Source organism: Nycticebus coucang, chromosome 8 (genome assembly GCF_027406575.1).
Source record: "Nycticebus coucang isolate mNycCou1 chromosome 8, mNycCou1.pri, whole genome shotgun sequence".
NCBI lineage: Eukaryota > Metazoa > Chordata > Mammalia > Primates > Lorisidae > Nycticebus > Nycticebus coucang.
In genome coordinates, this window is record NC_069787.1 from 123,729,644 (window position 1) to 123,745,715 (window position 16,072).

General features: G+C 44.7%; 1 long non-coding RNA gene across 1 annotated transcript; it reads right to left on the bottom strand.

The window, feature by feature from the left end:
- Positions 1-3,791: 3,791 nt before the first annotated feature.
- On the bottom strand, positions 3,792-15,970 carry LOC128592734 (uncharacterized). Its single transcript, XR_008381996.1, has 2 exons — positions 15,557-15,970; positions 3,792-4,400 (listed from the first exon to the last, which is right to left on the bottom strand). It is a non-coding gene; the product is annotated as an uncharacterized LOC128592734 (long non-coding RNA).
- Positions 15,971-16,072: the final 102 nt, after the last annotated feature.

Here is a 16,072-nt window from a genome sequence, read left to right on the forward strand (position 1 = left end):
TAATTTTTCCACCTTTTAAAATAGTAGAGAACAGTGGTTCTCAACCTTCCTAATGCCTTGACCCCTTAATACAGTTCCTCATGTTGTGGTGACGCCCAACCATAAAATTATTTTCGTTGCTACTTCATAACTGTAATTTTGCTACTGAATCGTAATGTAAATATCTGATATGCAGGCGTATTTAGGCGACCCCTGTGAAAGAGTCATTCGACCCCCAAAGGGGTCGCGACCCACAGGTTGAGAACTGCTGTTTTTTAAAACCTTTCAACCTCCTGAAGGTTACAAAACACTTGGATAAATAGCTGTCCTTTACTGATACTGAGACAATACTAGCTGATCTGGAGTGAAATTAGAGTTCCGGCTTATTAAAAATGAGTAACCAATAACTGCTACGTTCTCTCTTCACAAGAAGCTTCCTTGGACACGATCCCACTAACTGCTAGCCACAACCCTGAGGAGGAACTGTCCTTATTTGCAGATGAGGGACTTGGGGTCCAAGATGTGCTGGAGAGGTGGGAACAACAGCTTGAACCCAGGTTCTGACTTCAATCCCCTCACTCCTTCTACTACCTTGAGGGCGTGGAGTTGAATACTGGGTGGGTCCCCGCCCTGCGGAGTGAAGAGAACAGTCAACAGTAGAGAGGAAATGCCGGGAAAGATTAAACAAGACTTTCCCCTCCATACCTGTGGAATAAATCTAGTCAACAGTCACCCTCTTGTCACGTTGACTAATCCCTGGAAGCCCATGCCCCTTTAACCTGGTAAGCCACTTTCCAACCCTTCTCCTCTGACAGAGATTCTTTCAGAACGTCCATCTCTACACATGTCCTTACTCCTCATACAGCCCACACATGCCCAGGCTTCTGAGGACCTTTCTGGCATTGGAACTGGGAGGAAAGCTTGCCCTCCGTCCCCTCCAGCTCCACGCGCGCTCTCCTCCTAAGCTGGAGGAATTATGTGCTTCTAGACACTATAGCAGAACGGAGGAGTTTTGTCAACATGGTACTGAATATTGTCTTGTGAAACCATGAGCACAAGCCTGAAAATAAGTGTCTGATGGTGAATGAGCCGGCGGACAGGCAGAGGCTAGGGGACCCCAGGAAGGCAGGGGGCACCCGGTCACAGGCACTGCTGTTTCCAGGACTTGGTTTCCTGAGAAGGGCTTCTGACAGCCACATGCAATAAAGTGGCACACAGTCTCCTTGCTCAACTCTTCACTAGGAGAGCAAATGTGCAGAAAGACTTCTTCCAGGTCCCCCGCTGCAGGGCCAGCACTAGGTGAGGTCACACTTGGGTTCTTACACAGTCAAGGAAAGCTCACTTTTCACAAACCATCTTTTGTGTGCTAAGCCCTGGCACTTCTGCACACATCGTCTCATAACCATCAGGAAAACCCTGTGAGGTAAGGGTCACTTGCCCTGATTTACATATTTGCAAATCAAGGTTCAGAGAGGTTAAGAGACTTACCCAAGATGACAGAGCTAATTAAGAGAGTATCGATTTATGGCATGATGTCAGCTCCAGAAAATGTTACACCCTTGAAACTAATTTGCCTGACCAAGGACCCCTCTGGCCACTTTCCTGCTGTGGGGAGGGTGGTCTGTTGCAGCACGTAGGTGAGTGCATGTGATCTTTCCATTTAGTAGTCATCTAAACCAAGTCATCAGATCACTTAGTTATACGTAGATGTGCCTGCACCCAGAATTGGCCACTGGCCCAGTTTCCTGTCCCCTCCCTCCACTGCACACAAAGGCCAAGTCATGACCGTGTTACTCACTGAGGCCTCGTTTTTCTGTTTTCCATAGATGTCTGAGCAACTGTGGGGCAACAGACCCAGATAAGAATGGAAAGAACATGGGTTTCTGAGCCAGGCTTGGGTTTAAATTCTACCTCTGCCATATTTAAAAAAAAAAAAAAAAAAAAAAAGCTCAGCGCCTGTAGCTCAGCAGCTAGGGTGCCAGCTACATACACCAAACGTGGCAGGTTTGAGCCCAGGCTGGGACTGCCAAACAACAATGATAACTACAACCAAAAAAAAAAAAAAAAAAAAGCCAGCTGTTGTGGTAGGCGCCTTGTAGTCCCAGCTACTGGGGAGGCTGAGGCAAAAGAATCGCTTAAGCCCAAGAGTTGGAGGTTGCTGTGAGCTGTGATGCCACGGCACAAAAACAAACAAACAAAACAAATAAATAAACAAAAAAACAAAACCCCAGACTCTAGGATGGAAATGGGGACAAGAAGAGATGGAGACAGAATCACATGGTCTCAGCCTGGTTCTGAGAAGAGGAGGTGGCTGGTGCCAGGACACTGCCCTGTGAGGCCAGCTCTCTCCAAAAGGGTCAGGGGTTTCTCCCGGCAGATGACAATCCTCAGCTTAGGGACACAATTTCAGGTGCCCAAGTAGGACTCACATTGTTCTCCAAATTCTCTCCCACAATGGTCTAAAACTCTCTTTTAAGGCTCAGGCTGTGACCTACATATTGTCAACCCTGGGAGGGGATGATGCTTTACAATAAGAAAGAGAAGCTGAGTGGAATTAGGGGGTACTTGCTGTGGGGCCCAGTGGAACCCCATCTTTACATGCAGGTGAGTGGATAAGCCTGTTTTCTCATCTTTGACCAATGACAGCTAATGCTGTAACAAGAACTAACACTTCTGTACCTCTACTCTGTAGAGCTATTCTAAGCACTTTTTACATAAATTGACTCCTTTCATGCTCCCAATACCCCAATTCCCTTTTTGCCATAGCCGTGGGTACATAGGTCCAATCGCCTACCCGGGTCACGTAGCTGGACTTTGGAGTAGTCAGGCAGTGTCTCTGCTCATAATCTCTACCCCATCTAGTACTCAGGGGAATAATGAGGCCTTCCTCTGAGGTATGAAGGCAGAACTAAATGAGATCAAGCAGCAAGCTTCTGGCACAAAGCAAGGACTCGATTAAGGCTCCTTTTCTTCTCTGGCTTTTACATTTGGAGGACAGTGCCAGCCTACCTCTCCCAGCGAAGGTCTGTCTTGCACATCTAAGTGCTCAGCCACTATCTGAGGAATGAATGAAAGGGCAGACTTTGATAAGGCGGGTGCAGGAGGTGACGGGAACGTGACAATAAGAGGGGTGTGTATGACGCTGTCAGAGGGCTACGGCTGTGGCCCAGTGCAGTGGTTTTCATGGGGCCCGCCCTGAATGCTGGGGTGCCGATGCTGCCTGGGGGCTTTGAGTCCACAGTACGGGTTTCAGTACCCACCTGCCCTTATATGATGTTAGCATCAGAGCCCACCCCAAGGCCTGGGATCCCAGATGAAGGTAGTGCTATCCCCAGCAGAGTGGCTCATGGTGTGTGGTATATGTCACTGCAAACAGCACAGAGGAGCCAGCGGGACTGCCCTGATGACCTCCTCCAGTGCTGAGAAAGGTCTGAGTGACAGTGGTGCAGGGGTGGAAGGTGGGGTGCAGGGGGCTGGTGTGAGCAAATAGGACTGCTATGTTTCAGGCCTAAGATAGCCCAGACCCACACCCAAGCAGTGGCTGTCCCCGGCTCTGGCCTGAGTCAACCACCAGCAAATGGAAAGTGTTTCTTACAACCCAGAAAGAGGCCTCTGTAAGGCCAGACACAGCCCCGGTCTCTGATGGAAGGTCTCCAAGCCATACTGCCCAATTCAGCCTTAACCTCACTTGCCCAACACAGGGCGTACGGGTAATGGTTACTGAGGTGCATTCAGTTCTGTTTATCAAAATGACATGGGCCAAGGCCAGGTGCACCCAGGCTAAAACAAGTAGACCTTGATCAGGCAACATACCAGAGCACTGGTTTCAGCATGTTCTCTCTGAATGTCCCTCAGCTCAACTGACATGTCACGGGATAGTTAAGGCTGACTGGAGTGGCCTGACACTCCCCGCTCACACTTTAACTCCTTCTGTTTATAGGCACAGGGCTTCACAGCCAGTGCAAAGTGAAATGAGGTGGGTTTTTTCCAACAAGGCAAAGTTGCTGAATCTCAAGTGCTTGAATGGTTGTTGGTTGTTATAAAATCCCACCCGTTGCTTCAGTTAGCTCTGTCTTTGTAAGCACAGTCACAACCCCAGACTCCAGGAGAGATTAATCCCGTGTCCTTGTTCTGCTTCATTCCACGTGACCAGCTGAACTGGGCCTCTCCTGTTCAAGATTCGCAAAGGACAGTCAGGATCCTGCTTCGGTCACTGACAGCTCAATAGTGTTCTTGAAATGACAAAATGGTTTCTTGGCACTGTCGACATTTTCATCATCAATGAATATTTATGAAGTGCCCACAGCGGGGTTGCGTGACAGTCCTGAACCCAGATAAGAGGGAAGGTTCTTTATTCTGTTGCAGAGGGGGGTTTAGTCAGTAAACTGCATTTCTTTTAACTCCAGAAAGCCTTCCTTTTCCTAGAAAAAAAGTCATTTTGTTTTTGCAAATGCATAAGATTTCTTCAAATATTTCAAGACAGCACTTGTTTTCTGAAACCCTTGAATTACCTTATTTCTTTGCACTAAAAATACTTAGAGTCAGTCGAACATTGGTTGAACGTCTGACTTGTGGCACTTGTGAATTCAACAGATGTTCTCATTTTTTCCGACTCATTCTCTCCTCTTTTATCCACTCCACCCAAGAACAAATCATTCAGACACTATATTGCTAAGATGACTCACAGGAGAAGCCGGCACTGGCCAAGTTTGCTGTAGGTCATGCACTGACCCCTCCTGGTGAGAGCAGCAAGCTGCCTCCGCACCCACCAGCGGTTTCCCCAGATGGGAACAAGAGCTGCTGGTCTGGTCTTGAACAGCAGGTGGTAGGAACAGCCCCTGAGGTCTCCAATGGCCTTGGGGTCCTTGGGCACTAAATGCCCTGTCATGTACTCTCCATGCACTTGGCCTTTACCTCCTGTTTGAAAAGAAAGCCATTCCCTGGGAATTAGATGCTCAGAAAAGTATGTTAACTTTTTTGGCCTTTGCAGAAACATCTAGCCATAGGAGAGAGTTTCTTAGTAAGGGGCTGGGCTTCCTTCACCTTCACCTTGGTAGCCTCAGAGCCTGGCCCACTGCCTGGCACATAGTAAACACCCCATAAATATGTTTGACCTGACTTCAGTTAATCTGTCATCAACAGTTATACACTGAGCATTTACTGATTGGGGTCCCCTAGGTAAGGCCAGGGGTTCAAATAGGCATAAAGGACAGGTCCCAGCTCTGACTGGAATCTAGCTAGAGAATTAAGCCAAGCTGAAGAAATGACACTTACCAGCACAGAACAGTGTGTTTTAATTGCTTAAGGAATGACACAGACTGTATGAGGCACTAGTATTAGGAAAAAGGAAAGATCCTCCTAGGACGAGACAGCAGGGTCAGCTGTTCTGACTGCTGCTGATTAGGCTATGCCTTTAAGGAAGTGATAATAGCAAAATGTATCAAGTACCTCCCACCCTGTGTCAGTGTCTTTTTACATACATCATTAATTCTCACAAAGGCAAGAGGGAAATGTTACCCTGGCCAACCTACAGTTGAGAAAACTGCAGCTAAGCAATTCTGCCTCAGGCAGGTGGCCACTGAGTAGGAAGGCGGGCCAGACTTCTACTGCAGGGAAGACTGACTCCAGAACCCATGCCTCTTTCACCACCCCTGCCAAGGAGGGCCGGTCTCAAACTTCATCGGGCACCTTGAGACTTAATCTGAAGCTGCATTTCCAAAGCAAGCTGATAACGTTTGCAGGAAGGAGCTACCGGTGGGGAAAAGCTGATGCCCTCAGGTTCTCTGAGCACAACACTGCATGGAGTGGTAGGTGGAGCCACAGGGTTGCTGAGATTGACCTCAGACCTGGCCAGCTTGCAATCACCAAGGGCAGGCTGGGCTCAGGTGTGGGCATCTGCACGACCCCGGTGGACAGACTCCCAGTAGTACACACCTGGTAAGCACCTTCCACTCCTCTGAGCTCTAAACAATCTCTGATGATTTCACATCTCATTTTGGGGGTGTTTCATAAACAGGCTGGTGAGCCCAGGCTGGGATATGGACTGGTTAGATTAAATGGGACTCCAGCAAAACCATGTGGGTTGAATCAGAGTGTAGTGGTTAAGTGTATGGACTATAAACCAAACTGCTGGAATCCTTGTTCGACCACTAACTAGCTGGGTAAAATCACAACCTCATGGGTTCCTCCCTCCATAGGGTTTTGAAAGATGTTAAGTGAGTTAGTATGTGTGAAACAGAACAGCATCTGGCACATTGTGCGGCTGTAAACAGATTGCTCTCTTTATTCTGCCAGCAAAGTTTAACAGAGGCACGTACCTGTAGAGTTATCAAAGGTTCAAGTCAGGATTAAGGGCTTAAATGAGGCTTAAATGGACATATCTAAACACACTAGTGTTCCTTTGGAAACAGACAAGTCCTCACTGTATTCAGAGTTAAGTCCTACCAATAAGCTGGCAGAAGAGATTGTCTGTCACATATGGTCAAACAGTGACCTCTAGTGGCATTAGTACTTACTACTGACTTGAGTTCGAAATAAAAGGTCTCTGGCACGGAAAGAACAGATTTTAGGAGCATGGAAACTCATCCGGAGGACAATTGTCCTGGACCAAAAGGATGGTTGTTCTGGAAATGGAAAAGCCAGAAGAAGCCAGGTCTTGGCTATCATGACCTTTAAAAGGATTTCGACCTCTCTAAAGTCAATGCTGATGTTCTTAAAAGCTGATACTTTCAAGGGCTTCTGGCTATACATGTCTAGAAAAAGCAGCACAAATGGCATGAACCTTTTGGAAAGGCACATGTGGGGGAAAGTCTTAAAAATACCCTTCTTAAAGAATATAGGAACTATCTTAAAGGGATTCCACATTTAAGATAAGGATTTGAGAGATTACCCACATCTGGGGCCAGGTTTGGTGACTCACACCTATAATCCCAGCACTTCGGGAGGCCATGGTTGGTGGATTCACTAAGCTTAGGAGTTCGAGACCAGCCTGGACAAGAACAAGACCCCAACTCTACTAAAAATAGAAAAAATTAGCCTGACATTGTGGTGGGTGCCCATAGTTCCAGTTACTCAGGAGTCGGGGTTCCTGAGAAGTAAGCTGACACTACTGCACTCTAGCCCTGGGGACAGAGTGAGAATTTGTCTAAAATAGGGAGGGGGGGGTAGAGATAGATAGATAGGGAACATCTGGATTAGTCTGAATAAAATAATGATAGCAATGGATTATAACTCAATAGAATGAGTCCATGGAAATCATTTTCAACATTTGTTTCAGGCAAAAAATCATCAATGGATTCTATAATAATGGGCAGAAAGATGATTTCAAAACAATCTGTAGGCAGGTGAGGTGGCTCATGCCTGTAATCCTTAGCACTCTGGGAGGCCAAAGCTAGTGTACTGCCTGAGTTCATGAGTTCAAGACCAGCCTGAGCCAGAGCAAGACCTCATCTCTAAAAATAGCTGGGTGTTTTGGCAGGTGCCTATAGTCCTAGCTAGTTGGGAGACTCTCTTGCTGAGGCAAGAGAACTGCTTGAGCCCAAGAGTTTGAGGTTGCTGTGAGCTGTGATGCCATCGCACTCTACTGAGGGTGACAAAGTGAGACTGTATCAAAAAAAATAATAATAATAAAAATAAAATGAAAACAATCTGTAGGCCAGGTGTGGTAATTCATACCAATAGTCCCAGGAGTTGAAGACTAGCCTGGGGAACAGAGCAAGACCCTATCTCTAAAACCAAAAGATCAACAAACAATATTTATAGAGTCTTCAAGCAACTCCTCTGTTTAAGATACTTGTTAATTACAATGAAAAAATACTAACGTTTTAGTAAAAAACACTGGAAGACAGCATCTTAGCCGATGATCAAAGTTAATATCATCAGTAAAGGGAGTGAATCAACAGCACATGCCTCCTAATGGATGCACTGAGGACCCAACATCACTTCTATTGTATTTCTGCTCACAACACAAAACCCAGCTCTAACCACGAGGAAACATCAGGACAAACTCAATGGACATTCTACTGGGTGGTGCCTATGGCTCAGTCATTAGGGCACTGGCCCCATATATCGAGGGTGGTGGGTTCAAACCCAGCCCCTGCCAAACTGCAACAACAACAAAAAATAGCCGGGCATTGTGGCAGGCGCCTGTAGTCCCAGCTACTCCAGAGGCAGAGGCAAGAGAATCGCCTAAGCTCTGGAGTTGGAGGTTGCTGTGAGCTGTGACGCCACGGCACTTTACTGAAGGTGATAAAGTGAGACTCTGTCTCTACAAAAAAAAAAAAAAAAGGACATTCTACAAAACCATCAGTTCACACTATTCAAGAGAGTCAAGTTCGTGAAAGCAGACAGATGAAAAGAGACTAAAGAGATTATGACTACTGGGTTGTCATGACTGCAGGTTGGATCCTGGACCAGAAAATACAGCATCAGTAGGAAAATGGGCAACATCTGAATAGGTCATTAGATTATAGTATTGATCATCATGTTAATTTCCTGACTTTATTATATTTTGGATATGTAAGGCAATGTTGTTTTTAGGGGCTATACGCTGAAGTACTTAGATATAAGGATTATCATGACTGCAACTTACTCTCAAACATATCAGAAAAGACATTACGTACTCACACAGAGTGATAAAGCAAGTACGGTAAAAATGTTGACATTTGGGGAATCTGGGGGAATGTTGTATGGCAATTCTTGCACAATTTTTGCACCTCCTTTTGTAAATCTGAAATTATTTCAAAATGTTTTGTTTAAAAAATGTTTACTTCAGGCAGAGTGAATGTGGCTCACGCCTGTAATCCCAGCTCTCTGGGAGGCAGAGGCCAGTGGATCACCTGAGTTTAGGAGTTCAAGACCAGCTTGAACAAGAGTGAGACCCCCCTCTCTACTAAAAATGGAAAAACTAACCAGGCATCATGGTGGGCTCCTGTAGTTCCAGCTACTTGGGAGGCTCAGGCAAGAGGATTGTTTGAGTCCAAGAGTTCAAGGTTGCTTTGAGCTGTGATGACACCATGGCACTCATGGAAACAGAGTGAGACTCTTTCTCAAAAAAAAAAAAAAGTTTACTTAAGTTGGAATACTGTCCTCCTCCCAAAAAATTCATGTCCACCTAAGAACCTCAGAACATTATTTGGAAATAGGGTCTTTATAGATGTACCTCATTAAGATGAGGACACACTGGGTTAGGATGGGCCCTGGTGTGCTTGTAAGAGAAGACCTGAATGTATGGAGCAAAGGCCACGTGAAGAGGTAGGCAGAGGGATGCATCTATGAGCCAGAGAAGGCCAAGGGTGCACGGAACCAGCAGCAGCTAGTGACAAGCAAGGAAAGGTTCTTCCTTAGAGCCTTCAGAGAGAACGTGACTCTGCTGTCCCCTTGATTCCAGACTGCTAGACTCCAGCAATGTGAGAGTACAATTAATTGTTATTTTAAGCCACTAAGTTTGTGTGACTTGGCCCTAGGAAAGTAATACAGTCACTTGCCTAAAACAATGGATCTCTGGTCTATAAAACATCTAAGTGTGTCATTCACAAGCATCTGGTGATGCTAATATTTACTGAACATTTACTATAAGCCTAACACTGCATTAAGTGCTTTGAATACTATTTCCTTTAACCATCAAAACATCTGTGGCCCAATTACTAACTCTTTCCAGATGGAAAAATGGAAGTTTAGTGAGGTTAAGTAGCACATGCAAGGTTACACAGCTAAGTGGAGGAGAGAAGCATTATTGAACCCATGCAGTCTAGCTCAACAGCCAGACCAGTGATGTTAATGAGCACAGGGGGCAGGAATCAAGAAAGTATAGACCGGGTGCTGGAGCCTGTAATCCTAGCACTCTGGGGGGCCAAGGTGGGTAGATTGAGCTCGGGAGTTTGCGACCAGCTGAGCAAGAGTGAGATCCCATGTCTAAAAATAGCTGGGTGCTGTGGCAGGCAGCTGTAGTCCCCCAACTGCTCGGGAAGCTGAGACAAGAGGATCACTTGAGCCCAGGAGTTTGAGGTTGCTGTGAGCTACAATGCGACAGTACTCTACTGAAGGTGAGAAAGTGAGACTCTGTCTCAAAAAAAAAAAAAAAGAAAAGGAAAGACAGTACAGATGTCTGCATACTGATCAATGCAAACTGACAGCTGGCTTCAGTGTCACAATTAACAGGGAGTGGAGGGAACCTTTCTATAACAGACCAGGCACACCCCAGCCAGAGGTCAACTTGGTGCCAGTCAGTTGTTGCCTTGAGGGATTGTAGATGTCATTTGTGTATTCTAATTTTTTTTAAAGCAGCTGGAAGTCTAGGTGTTTAAAGTAAATGTTTCCAATTAAAAATGATAGCAGCCAGTTCATTTAAAACAAGCAAAACATTATATAAACTAAATAAAATTCGTGTGCAGGCCAGGATTTGGCCCAGAGCCCACCAGTTTGCTGCCCCTGGGCTGTTGTTTACATCTCTCTGCTCCATGTAGTCTGTGAGTTCCAGGAACCTAATCTTATCTTTGTAAAGGAAACATAGACATTTACAGCAGAGCAGCTGGATAAAGAACATGCACTCAAATTCTAAAGAGAAGCAAGCACGAATGAACGACGAGGGCTTAAACAGGAGTCACTCAGAGAATTGGCAGTGTATGAAATTCATTCATCCCTCGAGTAATATTTATTGCATGCCTTAATATGGGCCACTGTTGTAAGATTAAGCAAAGGACTTTTTTTTTTTTTGAGCCAAAGTTTCACTATGTTGCCCTCTGTAGAGTGCTGTAATGTCATGGCTCACAGCAACATCTAACTCTTGGGCTTAAGCCATTCTCTTGCTTCAGCTTCCCAGGCAGCTGGGACTACAGGTGTCTGCCACAACATCCAGCTATTTTTTTGTGGCAGTTGTTGTTTAGCAGGCCTGGGTCAGATTCAAACCCACCTACCTTAGTGTATGTAGCCAGCACCCTAACCACAGAGTGATGGGCACCAAGCCACGAAAGGCATGTTTAATAAATGTGTGATACAATAATAAAACACATCCCTTCCACTCTCTTGAAGCTTACAGTAAAAGTCAATGATAAAGTAAAATAATTTCAGTTGGTGGTAAGCATAAAAAAAATAGTGCAGGCTAAGGGATGGAAGAGTGCTAGGGATGTTTAGAGGGGCTTGTTTTAGAAAAGGTGGGGAAAGCAGCCCTCTCTGGGGAGATCACTTTAGAGCTGGGACCTAAATAATGAATCACAGAAGACCTGGGACAAGAGCAGCCCAAGTAAGGACGGGATATGCAAAGGCTCATGAATAAACTCACATACATAAACAGCAGAACAGGAGGCTGGCAAGGGGTTCACATTTTACCCAAAGAGAAACGGGAAACCAACAGAGGCTTTATGCATTCAAGCAGTGGGACTGACATTTTCAATAGATTATTTTATCAGGTGGAAGAAAGATTATGGCAAAGGAGTATAGATGAATGGTACTACCTACACCAGAAAGGTGATAGCTGATACAGGACAGTTTGATGAAATAAGAGAATGGGGGTGGTGCCTGTGGCTCAGTGAGTAGAGCACCGGCCCCATATACCGTGGGTGGTGGGTTTGAACCCTGCCCCACCCAAACTGCAACAAAAAATAGCTGGGCATTGTGGCGGGCACCTGTAGTTCCAGCTACTCAGGAGGCTGAGGCAAGAGAACTAACTGCCTAAGCCTGAGAGCTGGAGGTTGCTGTGAGCTGTGACGCCACAGCACTCTACCGAGGGCAACCAAGTGAGACTCTGTCTCAAAATAAATAAATAAATAAAAAATAAGAACTAAGAGAATGGGCAGGTAGGGATTTCCTCTGTACTTAGAACTGGCTTAGAAGTGTGCGGAGCAGAAGCTGCAGATGGATCAAAAGAAGACCTGAGGTCAAAGAGCCAAGTAGTGTTGTCCATGCCTTATGAAAATCTTGTAATGTGCAGAATTAGATTTCACTGAAGTAGCATTCTGAAACAGCTGTCTTTGCAATTGTGTATGTCATAAGAATTGCAGAAGTCAAACGTTCCTGAGTGGGTGCTTTACTACAAACTCTTTGGATCGCAGTGGTAAAGACAGAAGCCCTTCTACTTGCTCATCACATATACCAGATGCGATGAGGTAAGGGCCAGTTTGCAGACGATAGGTAAAATAACTTGCCAAGTCATTAGCGGAGGAATGATTTGAATGCAGAGCTCACATGGAAGTCTATGTTCTATTTCATAGATGGAAATCTTCAAATGGCTACAAAGTCCATGTGGCTACAAAGTCAGGCTGTGGCCTCCAGCCTCAGAAGGAAGCCATTATGAGGGCTCCCAGCCCAACCGATGAATGTTGTTCCCTTCGGTTTCATGTGGGGGAAGTGGTATTTTTATCAGACCTCAGTCAGGCACATTCTCCATCTCTCCAGCTAACCGAAGACCCCTCAATATGCCTATACTTTTGACTTCATGTTTTAAAATCTGGTATTGAAAAAAAAGAAAAAAAGAGAAAAAGACTGTCTTTTGAGACAGTCTCACTCTGTTGCCCTGGATAGAGTGGCATGGCCTCATAGCTCACAATAATCTCAAACTCTTGGGGTTAAGCTCCTCTCTTGCCTCAGCCTCCCAAAGAGCTCAGACGACAGGAGCCTACCACAATGTCCGGCTGGTTTTTCTATTTTTAGTAGAGACTCTGGGACTTGCTCTTGCTTAGGCTGGTTTCAAACTCCTGAGCTCAAGCAATCCACCTGCCTCAGATTACTAGAGTATTAGAATTACAGGTGTGAGCCAACGTGCTGCACCTAAAAAAAATAAATAAATAAACCCCTTAATAACTTTCACTCATAATGAGTTAAGAAATGGCTTTTAGGACAAATGGATGTTTATAGTGGCATTGTCTTTTTTTTTTTGAGACAGTCTCACTATGTTGCCTTTGGTAGAGTGCCATGACATAACAGCTCACAGCAACCTCAAACCCTTGGGCGTATGCCGTTCTCTTGCCTCAGCCTCCCAAGTAGCTGAGACTACAGGTGTCCACCACAACGCCCAGCTATTTTTTGGTTGCAGTTGTCATTGTTTGGCAGGTCTGGGCTGGGTTCGAACCCGCCCGCCTCAGTGTATGTGGCTGGCACCGCAACTACTGTGCTATGCTGTGCTATAGACACCAAGCCTGGAGTTGTCTTGTTTTTGGAAACTCTCATGAAAACTAAAGTTTTAAAGAAAGACTTTTGATACAGACTGAGTTAATAACTGATCATAACAGGGTTAATAACTGATCATAACAATGACAAAATTTAAAGCTATTAAAACTAAGAAATGTCGCCATTAAGAAGTAGTCGTTTTTATGTTCACTTTAAAACAAGATGATGGTTAAGAATTTCACTGGTCTTTTAGGCTTAAGATACTATTAATTGTAAAGAGCAAACATAATAGTTCACAACATGAAAGGCCTTTTAAGAACTGGGATTTCAGCCAGGCACAGTGGCTCACTTCTGTAATCCTAGCACTCTGGGAGGCTGAGATGGGTAGATTGCCTGAGCTCACGAACTCAAGACCAGCCTGAGCCAGAGATCTCCGTGTCTAAAAATAGCTGGTGTTGTGGTGGGCGCCTATAGTCCCAGATACCCCAGAGGCTGAGGCAAGAGAACTGCTTGAGAACCTGAGGTTGCTGTGAGCTATGATGCCATGGCACTCTACCAAGGGCAACAAAGTGAGACTGTCACACACACACAAAAACCCAGGATTAAAAAAAAAAAAAAAAATCATTACCATTACTAAACAACGTTGTTTACATGGCTGTAGTGGGGCAATAAACATGGGAGACAGAAAATACAGAGGGGAATGCAGAGGGCTGCCAGGCACAAGCATCAGTGAATTAAGAACTGGGAACCCGGAGTTAGCTGGGGTATGAGGCAGCAGTCTAGTGCCAGTTCTACAAGACATTCTCTGGGTCTCCAGACTTCTAAATTTCAGATGATAAGAAAATTCAACCTGAAACTGATCAAGCCTCAAGATCCACCAGTTTACAAAACAGAGGACAGAAAACTGTGTTTTAGTGACAACATAGGGTTATAATGAACAAACCCAGAACATGGAAAATTCCTCAGGTCATTACCCAATTTCTTCAAAGGGATTACAAGTGAAAAAGACCGGAGAAACCCGATTAAAGGCAATGCAACATGTATGGACTTGGAACAATTACAAAAGCAGTTGTTAGGGTAGCAGGGGAATCTAGACCCTGACAGGGCAGTACTGCATTACTGTTAACTTTAATGTAATGAAGACACTGCTGTGTTTGTTTCAAAGTCCTTTTACCTTTTGTACTGAAACACTTGGGAATGAATCATTGTGTGGGATTTTCTTCCAAATAAGGGTGGAAGAAGTGTGAATTGGTGGAACACAAACAAAGTGGGCTAACCACAGCTGATCATTATTTTTGGAGCTGAGATTGGTATACTACTCCGTTGTTAGAAATTGCCTAACCTTGCCGGGCGGGCTGGCTCATGCCTATAATCCTAGCACTCTGGGAGGCTGCAGCAGGTGGGTCGCCTGAGCTCATGGGTTCAAGACCCCATCTCTGAAAATAGCCGGGCATTGTGGCAGGACCTGTAGTCCCAGCTACTAGGGAATTTGAGGCAAGAGAATCACTTGAGCCCAAGAGTTTGAGATGGTTGTGAGCTATGACACCATGGCGCTCTACTGAGAGTGACAAAGTGAGATTCTGTCTCAAAAAAAAAAAAATAATAATAATAAAATAGAAATTGGGGCGGCGCCTGTGGCTCAGTGAGTAGGGCGCCGGCCCCATATGCCGAGGGTGGCAGGTTCAAACCCAGCCCCAGCCAAATTGCAACAAAAAAATAGCCAGGCGTTGTGGCGGGCACCTGTAGTCCCAGCTGCTTGGGAGGCTGAGGCAAGAGAATAGCGTTGCTGTGAGCCGTGTGACGCCACGGCACTCTACCGAGGGTGGTACAGTGAGACTGTCTCTACAAAAAATAAATAAATAAAATAAAATAGAAATTGTCTACAGGTACTATTTTTTAAAAAACAAAATTTTTAAGTAGTGGTAGAGCAGCACGTGGTTAACCTCCTTTCACAAGAAACTAGAAAATCGCTTCAGTAACAGCACAAGAATAACACTAAAATACAGCCACTTTTAGTCTGCAAAGCCACCCCTAAAAACACCTTTCAGGTAGAAATCCTACACATATATCCTCCACCATTCCCATCTTCACAAACTACTCTCATCCACAGAACTATTTCCAAGCAAGGATAAGACATGTCAATAATTTAGATGCTATTAGGAATTCAAGATTCATTTGTCAACAGGGCCTTTGTTAACTTTTGCCCTTGCTTTCCTTCCATGCCTATCTTGTAAAAGAAAACAGGCAGTTACTTCGAAATTCAACTTACAGCTCAACAACGTTTTAAGAAATCAAGTAGAAATAATGATCTACCCTCTTTCAAGTTAGCATGAAGTTGCCAACTCAGGTCATGTGAGTTTGGTAGTTTTCGTTAGAACTATAATGGATTTAAGTTGCATACTCGATGCTTTATATCCAAATGAATCTTGTTTCCTTCAAAGTAGTTCCCTTGGGAAGCTACTTTTTCCAGCCTCACCGCTTGCCCCAAGAATCCTCTTCAGAAGCTGTTAACTTTGACAATATCCTTAGTGGTAGCACATCTTCCTCTTTGTGGGTGGGTCTGATACTTTGAAACAGGAACAAATCATTTGGAGCCAACTCTAGTGAACAAGTAATCAAAGTAGGTAAAAAAAAATTTAATGGAAATTTTAGTTTGAGCTATTAAAATGAAACAGTTTTGACCAAGATCTCTAAATCGATTTTCTAAATGTTGGGAGAAAAACATACTGCCATCTGAATGACTTCAAAAATATCTACTTGGACATGAGTTCTGGCTTTTTCACGAACATTTCATGTCCTTGTGGCCAGATTGTACTGTATCACCCAGCCAGGCCCAAAGGCCTCACTTTATTACAATAAATTCCCCTAAGCAACAAATGCATAAAAAGTTATACAGAAGTTTAAGGTACAATAGCTTAAGATCTAAAAGTTTAAGATCTTATTTAAAAGTTTTGGTTTGCTCAGGGCAGCTTACTTTAATAGTACTTCCAAG